The 12,961-nt window shown below is 56.9% G+C and overlaps 3 long non-coding RNA genes across 3 annotated transcripts; 1 reads left to right on the top strand and 2 right to left on the bottom strand.

The window, feature by feature from the left end:
* Positions 1 to 2,438: 2,438 nt before the first annotated feature.
* LOC311427469 lies at positions 2,439 to 4,683 on the bottom strand. Its single transcript, XR_014687377.1, has 2 exons — positions 4,393 to 4,683; positions 2,439 to 2,887 (listed from the first exon to the last, which is right to left on the bottom strand). It is a non-coding gene; the product is annotated as an uncharacterized lncRNA (long non-coding RNA).
* Positions 4,684 to 9,680: 4,997 nt separating this feature from the next.
* Positions 9,681 to 12,201, top strand: LOC311427468. Its single transcript, XR_014687376.1, has 2 exons — positions 9,681 to 10,560; positions 12,066 to 12,201. It is a non-coding gene; the product is annotated as an uncharacterized lncRNA (long non-coding RNA).
* On the bottom strand, positions 9,959 to 12,202 carry LOC311427467. The gene is made up of 2 exons (XR_014687375.1): positions 11,936 to 12,202; positions 9,959 to 10,431 (listed from the first exon to the last, which is right to left on the bottom strand). It is a non-coding gene; the product is annotated as an uncharacterized lncRNA (long non-coding RNA).
* Positions 12,203 to 12,961: the final 759 nt, after the last annotated feature.

Below are 12,961 nucleotides of genomic sequence, written 5' to 3'. Positions count from 1 at the left end.
AAGAGACTGCAAAGCTGCTAGAGCAGAAGGCAGTGGAGGACAGCTTGCTTTGCCCATGCACGGTGCCCTGCACGCTCTTGCGCTTGCTCTCTGGGGGCTGCAGCTTCCCTCAGGACACATTGACCTCCTCCGGCGTGGTCTCTCGCACGGGCTGCGCTGCATTAAGAAATGGTTTCTGGTGGCTGGAAGACCTCCTACTCTTTCTCCTCCTCCTGCTCCTCCTTCTCTTCCTCCTTCTCTTCCTCCTGCACCTCCTTCTCCTCCCCTTGTGCCAGCTGGCCCTCCAAAGCTCTAATCCCCTTGGTACAACCGCTCTGACTGTCACCTTGGCGTTTGCATAGCTGTTTCTCACACCTTTTCTTCCTCACCCCGAAGTGCTGAGCAGCATTTTGCCCTGTTTGGGTGCCTTTTCACGACAACCTTTCTCCCGAGGCCACGCCTACTTGGCTGCTAGGCTCTGCCATGCATTGCGGCAGTGCCGCTGGTACCGGCAGTGTCAGCATTGGGCCAAAACTGGCGTTTACTCAGAGGCCACCGGCAGCCCCCGGTGCCAGCACCTGGGCATAGAGCCGGTACGGGTCTCTAGAAGTGTATGTACACCTACATCTGAGCACTTCCCAGTCTGGAAGCAGGCACCCAATCAGAGGCAGGCCTGAGCAGACAACAGGGTTTTAATAAGAAACGCCACTAAGCCAATCAGAGAGCGGTACAAAAACAGGTGGGTTGGGTCCTTTCACAAAATGGCGGCTGCTCACTGTGGAATGCGGACTGAAACAAAATGGTGCCCGCCGCTGCGGGTGGGTGGGAGGCATTGCCTGTCCTGGCCCATCCCACCTCTGGGAGAGCCACTCAGCAGTTTAGTCCTGCCCTTCACAAAGGGCCCTTTCCCCGCCCTGCCACGCGGTGTATGCCCAGCGCCTCCAGCTGGTGGCTTGGAAGAGCTGCAGACACGGCTCTGTGGAGCTGCGCTAGCAGCAGAAGCAGCAGCTGCGCCTGCTGCAGTGTTCATGATCTGACCGGCCGCTTGGTAGCAGGTGTTCCACAGCATATCATGCATAGTCAAGTGGGCCTGCAACTGTGAGTCTGGGGAGTGGAAAGGGTTTAGCGATCAGCTTTGGTGGAGGGCGTGTTGGCGCATTTCACGATAACAAGGTGGACTGTTCCTGCTCTTTGCAGGGGATGTGAGAATACGAGTGGCCTGCACATCGTGACTGTGCCTATGGGGCTTGAAGTGCTGTGGCACTGACGTCTCCTGCATGCTTCCGTCAAGGTGCCTTCATTTTTTCTCGGTGCTACAAGTCAGCTGCTTGTGTGCCCAGCTCTTTCAGCAGGGCTGCGTGAGGGGCTAACCTTGCCTTTCATGGCTTAAAGGCACACATAGCACTGAAGATGCCGGGCCAAAGTTACCTGAGTTTCCAGAGCCTCCAAGAGGGTACAGCAACGTAACAACAGGACTCAAAGGCCCAGACGCTGCAGGGGCTCTTCTGATGGGACATATTCTGAAAAGAGACTGCAAAGCTGCTAGAGCAGAAGGCAGTGGAGGACAGCTTGCTTTGCCCATGCACGGTGCCCTGCACGCTCTTGCGCTTGCTCTCTGGGGGCTGCAGCTTCCCTCAGGACACATTGACCTCCTCCGGCGTGGTCTCTCGCACGGGCTGCGCTGCATTAAGAAATGGTTTCTGGTGGCTGGAAGACCTCCTACTCTTTCTCCTCCTCCTGCTCCTCCTTCTCTTCCTCCTTCTCTTCCTCCTGCACCTCCTTCTCCTCCCCTTGTGCCAGCTGGCCCTCCAAAGCTCTAATCCCCTTGGTACAACCGCTCTGACTGTCACCTTGGCGTTTGCATAGCTGTTTCTCACACCTTTTCTTCCTCACCCCGAAGTGCTGAGCAGCATTTTGCCCTGTTTGGGTGCCTTTTCACGACAACCTTTCTCCTGAGGCCACGCCTACTTGGCTGCTAGGCTCTGCCATGCATTGCGGCAGTGCCGCTGGTACCGGCAGTGTCAGCATTGGGCCAAAACTGGCGTTTACTCAGAGGCCACCGGCAGCCCCCGGTGCCAGCACCTGGGCATAGAGCCGGTACGGGTCTCTAGAAGTGTATGTACACCTACATCTGAGCACTTCCCAGTCTGGAAGCAGGCACCCAATCAGAGGCAGGCCTGAGCAGACAACAGGGTTTTAATAAGAAACGCCACTAAGCCAATCAGAGAGCGGTACAAAAACAGGTGGGTTGGGTCCTTTCACAAAATGGCGGCTGCTCACTGTGGAATGCGGACTGAAACAAAATGGTGCCCGCCGCTGCGGGTGGGTGGGAGGCATTGCCTGTCCTGGCCCATCCCACCTCTGGGAGAGCCACTCAGCAGTTTAGTCCTGCCCTTCACAAAGGGCCCTTTCCCCGCCCTGCCACGCGGTGTATGCCCAGCGCCTCCAGCTGGTGGCTTGGAAGAGCTGCAGACACGGCTCTGTGGAGCTGCGCTAGCAGCAGAAGCAGCAGCTGCGCCTGCTGCAGTGTTCATGATCTGACCGGCCGCTTGGTAGCAGGTGTTCCACAGCATATCATGCATAGTCAAGTGGGCCTGCAACTGTGAGTCTGGGGAGTGGAAAGGGTTTAGCGATCAGCTTTGGTGGAGGGCGTGTTGGCGCATTTCACGATAACAAGGTGGACTGTTCCTGCTCTTTGCAGGGGATGTGAGAATACGAGTGGCCTGCACATCGTGACTGTGCCTATGGGGCTTGAAGTGCTGTGGCACTGACGTCTCCTGCATGCTTCCGTCAAGGTGCCTTCATTTTTTCTCGGTGCTACAAGTCAGCTGCTTGTGTGCCCAGCTCTTTCAGCAGGGCTGCGTGAGGGGCTAACCTTGCCTTTCATGGCTTAAAGCCACACATAGCACTGAAGATGCCGGGCCAAAGTTACCTGAGTTTCCAGAGCCTCCAAGAGGGTACAGCAATGTAACAACAAGACTCAAAGGCCCAGACGCTGCAGGGGCTCTTCTGATGGGACATATTCTGAAAAGAGACTGCAAAGCTGCTAGAGCAGAAGGCAGTGGAGGACAGCTTGCTTTGCCCATGCACGGTGCCCTGCACGCTCTTGCGCTTGCTCTCTGGGGGCTGCAGCTTCCCTCAGGACACATTGACCTCCTCCGGCGTGGTCTCTCGCACGGGCTGCGCTGCATTAAGAAATGGTTTCTGGTGGCTGGAAGACCTCCTACTCTTTCTCCTCCTCCTGCTCCTCCTTCTCTTCCTCCTTCTCTTCCTCCTGCACCTCCTTCTCCTCCCCTTGTGCCAGCTGGCCCTCCAAAGCTCTAATCCCCTTGGTACAACCGCTCTGACTGTCACCTTGGCGTTTGCATAGCTGTTTCTCACACCTTTTCTTCCTCACCCCGAAGTGCTGAGCAGCATTTTGCCCTGTTTGGGTGCCTTTTCACGACAACCTTTCTCCCGAGGCCACGCCTACTTGGCTGCTAGGCTCTGCCATGCATTGCGGCAGTGCCGCTGGTACCGGCAGTGTCAGCATTGGGCCAAAACTGGCGTTTACTCAGAGGCCACCGGCAGCCCCCGGTGCCAGCACCTGGGCATAGAGCCGGTACGGGTCTCTAGAAGTGTATGTACACCTACATCTGAGCACTTCCCAGTCTGGAAGCAGGCACCCAATCAGAGGCAGGCCTGAGCAGACAACAGGGTTTTAATAAGAAACGCCACTAAGCCAATCAGAGAGCGGTACAAAAACAGGTGGGTTGGGTCCTTTCACAAAATGGCGGCTGCTCACTGTGGAATGCGGACTGAAACAAAATGGTGCCCGCCGCTGCGGGTGGGTGGGAGGCATTGCCTGTCCTGGCCCATCCCACCTCTGGGAGAGCCACTCAGCAGTTTAGTCCTGCCCTTCACAAAGGGCCCTTTCCCCGCCCTGCCACGCGGTGTATGCCCAGCGCCTCCAGCTGGTGGCTTGGAAGAGCTGCAGACACGGCTCTGTGGAGCTGCGCTAGCAGCAGAAGCAGCAGCTGCGCCTGCTGCAGTGTTCATGATCTGACCGGCCGCTTGGTAGCAGGTGTTCCACAGCATATCATGCATAGTCAAGTGGGCCTGCAACTGTGAGTCTGGGGAGTGGAAAGGGTTTAGTGATCAGCTTTGGTGGAGGGCGTGTTGGCGCATTTCACGATAACAAGGTGGACTGTTCCTGCTCTTTGCAGGGGATGTGAGAATACGAGTGGCCTGCACATCGTGACTGTGCCTATGGGGCTTGAAGTGCTGTGGCACTGACGTCTCCTGCATGCTTCCGTCAAGGTGCCTTCATTTTTTCTCGGTGCTACAAGTCAGCTGCTTGTGTGCCCAGCTCTTTCAGCAGGGCTGCGTGAGGGGCTAACCTTGCCTTTCATGGCTTAAAGGCACACATAGCACTGAAGATGCCGGGCCAAAGTTACCTGAGTTTCCAGAGCCTCCAAGAGGGTACAGCAACGTAACAACAGGACTCAAAGGCCCAGACGCTGCAGGGGCTCTTCTGATGGGACATATTCTGAAAAGAGACTGCAAAGCTGCTAGAGCAGAAGGCAGTGGAGGACAGCTTGCTTTGCCCATGCACGGTGCCCTGCACGCTCTTGCGCTTGCTCTCTGGGGGCTGCAGCTTCCCTCAGGACACATTGACCTCCTCCGGCGTGGTCTCTCGCACGGGCTGCGCTGCATTAAGAAATGGTTTCTGGTGGCTGGAAGACCTCCTACTCTTTCTCCTCCTCCTGCTCCTCCTTCTCTTCCTCCTTCTCTTCCTCCTGCACCTCCTTCTCCTCCCCTTGTGCCAGCTGGCCCTCCAAAGCTCTAATCCCCTTGGTACAACCGCTCTGACTGTCACCTTGGCGTTTGCATAGCTGTTTCTCACACCTTTTCTTCCTCACCCCGAAGTGCTGAGCAGCATTTTGCCCTGTTTGGGTGCCTTTTCACGACAACCTTTCTCCCGAGGCCACGCCTACTTGGCTGCTAGGCTCTGCCATGCATTGCGGCAGTGCCGCTGGTACCGGCAGTGTCAGCATTGGGCCAAAACTGGCGTTTACTCAGAGGCCACCGGCAGCCCCCGGTGCCAGCACCTGGGCATAGAGCCGGTACGGGTCTCTAGAAGTGTATGTACACCTACATCTGAGCACTTCCCAGTCTGGAAGCAGGCACCCAATCAGAGGCAGGCCTGAGCAGACAACAGGGTTTTAATAAGAAACGCCACTAAGCCAATCAGAGAGCGGTACAAAAACAGGTGGGTTGGGTCCTTTCACAAAATGGCGGCTGCTCACTGTGGAATGCGGACTGAAACAAAATGGTGCCCGCCGCTGCGGGTGGGTGGGAGGCATTGCCTGTCCTGGCCCATCCCACCTCTGGGAGAGCCACTCAGCAGTTTAGTCCTGCCCTTCACAAAGGGCCCTTTCCCCGCCCTGCCACGCGGTGTATGCCCAGCGCCTCCAGCTGGTGGCTTGGAAGAGCTGCAGACACGGCTCTGTGGAGCTGCGCTAGCAGCAGAAGCAGCAGCTGCGCCTGCTGCAGTGTTCATGATCTGACCGGCCGCTTGGTAGCAGGTGTTCCACAGCATATCATGCATAGTCAAGTGGGCCTGCAACTGTGAGTCTGGGGAGTGGAAAGGGTTTAGCGATCAGCTTTGGTGGAGGGCGTGTTGGCGCATTTCACGATAACAAGGTGGACTGTTCCTGCTCTTTGCAGGGGATGTGAGAATACGAGTGGCCTGCACATCGTGACTGTGCCTATGGGGCTTGAAGTGCTGTGGCACTGACGTCTCCTGCATGCTTCCGTCAAGGTGCCTTCATTTTTTCTCGGTGCTACAAGTCAGCTGCTTGTGTGCCCAGCTCTTTCAGCAGGGCTGCGTGAGGGGCTAACCTTGCCTTTCATGGCTTAAAGCCACACATAGCACTGAAGATGCCGGGCCAAAGTTACCTGAGTTTCCAGAGCCTCCAAGAGGGTACAGCAATGTAACAACAAGACTCAAAGGCCCAGACGCTGCAGGGGCTCTTCTGATGGGACATATTCTGAAAAGAGACTGCAAAGCTGCTAGAGCAGAAGGCAGTGGAGGACAGCTTGCTTTGCCCATGCACGGTGCCCTGCACGCTCTTGCGCTTGCTCTCTGGGGGCTGCAGCTTCCCTCAGGACACATTGACCTCCTCCGGCGTGGTCTCTCGCACGGGCTGCGCTGCATTAAGAAATGGTTTCTGGTGGCTGGAAGACCTCCTACTCTTTCTCCTCCTCCTGCTCCTCCTTCTCTTCCTCCTTCTCTTCCTCCTGCACCTCCTTCTCCTCCCCTTGTGCCAGCTGGCCCTCCAAAGCTCTAATCCCCTTGGTACAACCGCTCTGACTGTCACCTTGGCGTTTGCATAGCTGTTTCTCACACCTTTTCTTCCTCACCCCGAAGTGCTGAGCAGCATTTTGCCCTGTTTGGGTGCCTTTTCACGACAACCTTTCTCCCGAGGCCACGCCTACTTGGCTGCTAGGCTCTGCCATGCATTGCGGCAGTGCCGCTGGTACCGGCAGTGTCAGCATTGGGCCAAAACTGGCGTTTACTCAGAGGCCACCGGCAGCCCCCGGTGCCAGCACCTGGGCATAGAGCCGGTACGGGTCTCTAGAAGTGTATGTACACCTACATCTGAGCACTTCCCAGTCTGGAAGCAGGCACCCAATCAGAGGCAGGCCTGAGCAGACAACAGGGTTTTAATAAGAAACGCCACTAAGCCAATCAGAGAGCGGTACAAAAACAGGTGGGTTGGGTCCTTTCACAAAATGGCGGCTGCTCACTGTGGAATGCGGACTGAAACAAAATGGTGCCCGCCGCTGCGGGTGGGTGGGAGGCATTGCCTGTCCTGGCCCATCCCACCTCTGGGAGAGCCACTCAGCAGTTTAGTCCTGCCCTTCACAAAGGGCCCTTTCCCCGCCCTGCCACGCGGTGTATGCCCAGCGCCTCCAGCTGGTGGCTTGGAAGAGCTGCAGACACGGCTCTGTGGAGCTGCGCTAGCAGCAGAAGCAGCAGCTGCGCCTGCTGCAGTGTTCATGATCTGACCGGCCGCTTGGTAGCAGGTGTTCCACAGCATATCATGCATAGTCAAGTGGGCCTGCAACTGTGAGTCTGGGGAGTGGAAAGGGTTTAGTGATCAGCTTTGGTGGAGGGCGTGTTGGCGCATTTCACGATAACAAGGTGGACTGTTCCTGCTCTTTGCAGGGGATGTGAGAATACGAGTGGCCTGCACATCGTGACTGTGCCTATGGGGCTTGAAGTGCTGTGGCACTGACGTCTCCTGCATGCTTCCGTCAAGGTGCCTTCATTTTTTCTCGGTGCTACAAGTCAGCTGCTTGTGTGCCCAGCTCTTTCAGCAGGGCTGCGTGAGGGGCTAACCTTGCCTTTCATGGCTTAAAGGCACACATAGCACTGAAGATGCCGGGCCAAAGTTACCTGAGTTTCCAGAGCCTCCAAGAGGGTACAGCAACGTAACAACAGGACTCAAAGGCCCAGACGCTGCAGGGGCTCTTCTGATGGGACATATTCTGAAAAGAGACTGCAAAGCTGCTAGAGCAGAAGGCAGTGGAGGACAGCTTGCTTTGCCCATGCACGGTGCCCTGCACGCTCTTGCGCTTGCTCTCTGGGGGCTGCAGCTTCCCTCAGGACACATTGACCTCCTCCGGCGTGGTCTCTCGCACGGGCTGCGCTGCATTAAGAAATGGTTTCTGGTGGCTGGAAGACCTCCTACTCTTTCTCCTCCTCCTGCTCCTCCTTCTCTTCCTCCTTCTCTTCCTCCTGCACCTCCTTCTCCTCCCCTTGTGCCAGCTGGCCCTCCAAAGCTCTAATCCCCTTGGTACAACCGCTCTGACTGTCACCTTGGCGTTTGCATAGCTGTTTCTCACACCTTTTCTTCCTCACCCCGAAGTGCTGAGCAGCATTTTGCCCTGTTTGGGTGCCTTTTCACGACAACCTTTCTCCCGAGGCCACGCCTACTTGGCTGCTAGGCTCTGCCATGCATTGCGGCAGTGCCGCTGGTACCGGCAGTGTCAGCATTGGGCCAAAACTGGCGTTTACTCAGAGGCCACCGGCAGCCCCCGGTGCCAGCACCTGGGCATAGAGCCGGTACGGGTCTCTAGAAGTGTATGTACACCTACATCTGAGCACTTCCCAGTCTGGAAGCAGGCACCCAATCAGAGGCAGGCCTGAGCAGACAACAGGGTTTTAATAAGAAACGCCACTAAGCCAATCAGAGAGCGGTACAAAAACAGGTGGGTTGGGTCCTTTCACAAAATGGCGGCTGCTCACTGTGGAATGCGGACTGAAACAAAATGGTGCCCGCCGCTGCGGGTGGGTGGGAGGCATTGCCTGTCCTGGCCCATCCCACCTCTGGGAGAGCCACTCAGCAGTTTAGTCCTGCCCTTCACAAAGGGCCCTTTCCCCGCCCTGCCACGCGGTGTATGCCCAGCGCCTCCAGCTGGTGGCTTGGAAGAGCTGCAGACACGGCTCTGTGGAGCTGCGCTAGCAGCAGAAGCAGCAGCTGCGCCTGCTGCAGTGTTCATGATCTGACCGGCCGCTTGGTAGCAGGTGTTCCACAGCATATCATGCATAGTCAAGTGGGCCTGCAACTGTGAGTCTGGGGAGTGGAAAGGGTTTAGCGATCAGCTTTGGTGGAGGGCGTGTTGGCGCATTTCACGATAACAAGGTGGACTGTTCCTGCTCTTTGCAGGGGATGTGAGAATACGAGTGGCCTGCACATCGTGACTGTGCCTATGGGGCTTGAAGTGCTGTGGCACTGACGTCTCCTGCATGCTTCCGTCAAGGTGCCTTCATTTTTTCTCGGTGCTACAAGTCAGCTGCTTGTGTGCCCAGCTCTTTCAGCAGGGCTGCGTGAGGGGCTAACCTTGCCTTTCATGGCTTAAAGGCACACATAGCACTGAAGATGGTGTGCCAAAGTTACCTGAGTTTCCAGAGCCTCCAAGAGGGTACAGCAACGGAACAACAGGACTCAAAGGCCCAGATGCTGCAGGGGCTCTTCGGATGGGACATGTTCTGAAAAGAGACTGCAAAGCTGCTAGAGCAGAAGGCAGTGGAGGACAGCTTGCTTTGCCCATGCACGGTGCCCTGCACGCTCTTGCGCTTGCTCTCTGGGGGCTGCAGCTTCCCTCAGGACACATTGACCTCCTCCGGCGTGGTCTCTCGCACGGGCTGCGCTGCATTAAGAAATGGTTTCTGGTGGCTGGAAGACCTCCTACTCTTTCTCCTCCTCCTGCTCCTCCTCCTGCTCCTCCTTCTCTTCCTCCTGCACCTCCTTCTCCTCCCCTTGTGCCAGCTGGCCCTCCAAAGCTCTAATCCCCTTGGTACAACCGCTCTGACTGTCACCTTGGCGTTTGCATAGCTGTTTCTCACACCTTTTCTTCCTCACCCCGAAGTGCTGAGCAGCATTTTGCCCTGTTTGGGTGCTTTTTCACGACAACCTTTCTCCCGAGGCCGCGCCTACTTGGCTGCTAGGCTCTGCCATGCATTGCGGCAGTGCCGCTGGTACCGGCAGTGTCAGCATTGGGCCAAAACTGGCGTTTACTCAGAGGCCACCGGCAGCCCCCGGTGCCAGCACCTGGGCATAGAGCCGGTACGGGTCTCTAGAAGTGTATGTACACCTACATCTGAGCACTTCCCAGTCTGGAAGCAGGCACCCAATCAGAGGCAGGCCTGAGCAGACAACAGGGTTTTAATAAGAAACGCCACTAAGCCAATCAGAGAGCGGTACAAAAACAGGTGGGTTGGGTCCTTTCACAAAATGGCGGCTGCTCACTGTGGAATGCGGACTGAAACAAAATGGTGCCCGCCGCTGCGGGTGGGTGGGAGGCATTGCCTGTCCTGGCCCATCCCACCTCTGGGAGAGCCACTCAGCAGTTTAGTCCTGCCCTTCACAAAGGGCCCTTTCCCCGCCCTGCCACGCGGTGTATGCCCAGCGCCTCCAGCTGGTGGCTTGGAAGAGCTGCAGACACGGCTCTGTGGAGCTGCGCTAGCAGCAGAAGCAGCAGCTGCGCCTGCTGCAGTGTTCATGATCTGACCGGCCGCTTGGTAGCAGGTGTTCCACAGCATATCATGCATAGTCAAGTGGGCCTGCAACTGTGAGTCTGGGGAGTGGAAAGGGTTTAGCGATCAGCTTTGGTGGAGGGCGTGTTGGCGCATTTCACGATAACAAGGTGGACTGTTCCTGCTCTTTGCAGGGGATGTGAGAATACGAGTGGCCTGCACATCGTGACTGTGCCTATGGGGCTTGAAGTGCTGTGGCACTGACGTCTCCTGCATGCTTCCGTCAAGGTGCCTTCATTTTTTCTCGGTGCTACAAGTCAGCTGCTTGTGTGCCCAGCTCTTTCAGCAGGGCTGCGTGAGGGGCTAACCTTGCCTTTCATGGCTTAAAGGCACACATAGCACTGAAGATGGTGTGCCAAAGTTACCTGAGTTTCCAGAGCCTCCAAGAGGGTACAGCAACGGAACAACAGGACTCAAAGGCCCAGATGCTGCAGGGGCTCTTCGGATGGGACATGTTCTGAAAAGAGACTGCAAAGCTGCTAGAGCAGAAGGCAGTGGAGGACAGCTTGCTTTGCCCATGCACGGTGCCCTGCACGCTCTTGCGCTTGCTCTCTGGGGGCTGCAGCTTCCCTCAGGACACATTGACCTCCTCCGGCGTGGTCTCTCGCACGGGCTGCGCTGCATTAAGAAATGGTTTCTGGTGGCCGGAAGACCTCCTACTCTTTCTCCTCCTCCTGCTCCTCCTCCTGCTCCTCCTTCTCTTCCTCCTGCACCTCCTTCTCCTCCCCTTGTGCCAGCTGGCCCTCCAAAGCTCTAATCCCCTTGGTACAACCGCTCTGACTGTCACCTTGGCGTTTGCATAGCTGTTTCTCACACCTTTTCTTCCTCACCCCGAAGTGCTTAGCAGCATTTAGCCCTGTTTGGGTGCCTTTTCACGACAACCTTTCTCCCGAGGCCGCGCCTACTTGGCTGCTAGGCTCTGCCATGCATTGCGGCAGTGCCGCTGGTACCGGCAGTGTCAGCATTGGGCCAAAACTGGCGTTTACTCAGAGGCCACCGGCAGCCCCCGGTGCCAGCACCTGGGCATAGAGCCGGTACGGGTCTCTAGAAGTGTATGTACACCTACATCTGAGCACTTCCCAGTCTGGAAGCAGGCACCCAATCAGAGGCAGGCCTGAGCAGACAACAGGGTTTTAATAAGAAACGCCACTAAGCCAATCAGAGAGCGGTACAAAAACAGGTGGGTTGGGTCCTTTCACAAAATGGCGGCTGCTCACTGTGGAATGCGGACTGAAACAAAATGGTGCCCGCCGCTGCGGGTGGGTGGGAGGCATTGCCTGTCCTGGCCCATCCCACCTCTGGGAGAGCCACTCAGCAGTTTAGTCCTGCCCTTCACAAAGGGCCCTTTCCCTGCCCTGCCACGCGGTGTATGCCCAGCGCCTCCAGCTGGTGGCTTGGAAGAGCTGCAGACACGGCTCTGTGGAGCTGCGCTAGCAGCAGAAGCAGCAGCTGCGCCTGCTGCAGTGTTCATGATCTGACCGGCCGCTTGGTAGCAGGTGTTCCACAGCATTTCATGCATAGTCAAGTGGGCCTGCAACTGTGAGTCTGGGGAGTGGAAAGGGTTTAGCGATCAGCTTTGGTGGAGGGCATGTTGGCGCATTTCACGATAACAAGGTGGACTGTTCCTGCTCTTTGCAGGGGATGTGAGAATACGAGTGGCCTGCACATCGTGACTGTGCCTATGGGGCTTGAAGTGCTGTGGCACTGACGTCTCCTGCATGCTTCCGTCAAGGTGCCTTCATTTTTTCTCGGTGCTACAAGTCAGCTGCTTGTGTGCCCAGCTCTTTCAGCAGGGCTGCGTGAGGGGCTAACCTTGCCTTCCATGGCTTAAAGGCACACATAGCATTGAAGACGGTGTGCCAAAGTTACCTGAGTTTCCAGAGCCTCCAAGAGGGTACAGCAACGTAACAACAGGACTCAAAGGCCCAGACGCTGCAGGGGCTCTTCTGATGGGACATATTCTGAAAAGAGACTGCAAAGCTGCTAGAGCAGAAGGCAGTGGAGGACAGCTTGCTTTGCCCATGCACGGTGCCCTGCACGCTCTTGCGCTTGCTCTCTGGGGGCTGCAGCTTCCCTCAGGACACATTGACCTCCTCCGGCGTGGTCTCTCGCACGGGCTGCGCTGCATTAAGAAATGGTTTCTGGTGGCCGGAAGACCTCCTACTCTTTCTCCTCCTCCTGCTCCTCCTCCTGCTCCTCCTTCTCTTCCTCCTGCACCTCCTTCTCCTCCCCTTGTGCCAGCTGGCCCTCCAAAGCTCTAATCCCCTTGGTACAACCGCTCTGTCACCTTGGCGTTTGCATAGCTGTTTCTCACACCTTTTCTTCCTCACCCCGAAGTGCTGAGCAGCATTTTGCCCTGTTTGGGTGCTTTTTCACGACAACCTTTCTCCCGAGGCCGCGCCTACTTGGCTGCTAGGCTCTGCCATGCATTGCGGCAGTGCCGCTGGTACCGGCAGTGTCAGCATTGGGCCAAAACTGGCGTTTACTCAGAGGCCACCGGCAGCCCCCGGTGCCAGCACCTGGGCATAGAGCCGGTACGGGTCTCTAGAAGTGTATGTACACCTACATCTGAGCACTTCCCAGTCTGGAAGCAGGCACCCAATCAGAGGCAGGCCTGAGCAGACAACAGGGTTTTAATAAGAAACGCCACTAAGCCAATCAGAGAGCGGTACAAAAACAGGTGGGTTGGGTCCTTTCACAAAATGGCGGCTGCTCACTGTGGAATGCGGACTGAAACAAAATGGTGCCCGCCGCTGCGGGTGGGTGGGAGGCATTGCCTGTCCTGGCCCATCCCACCTCTGGGAGAGCCACTCAGCAGTTTAGTCCTGCCCTTCACAAAGGGCCCTTTCCCCGCCCTGCCACGCGGTGTATGCCCAGCGCCTCCAGCTGGTGGCT

The sequence above is a fragment of the Aythya ferina genome, assembly GCF_964211825.1.
Source record: "Aythya ferina genome assembly, chromosome: Z".
Taxonomy (NCBI): Eukaryota; Metazoa; Chordata; class Aves; order Anseriformes; family Anatidae; genus Aythya; species Aythya ferina.
The sequence above is the reverse complement of the archived record's forward strand: the minus strand, read 5'-3'. Positions and strand labels throughout refer to the sequence as shown.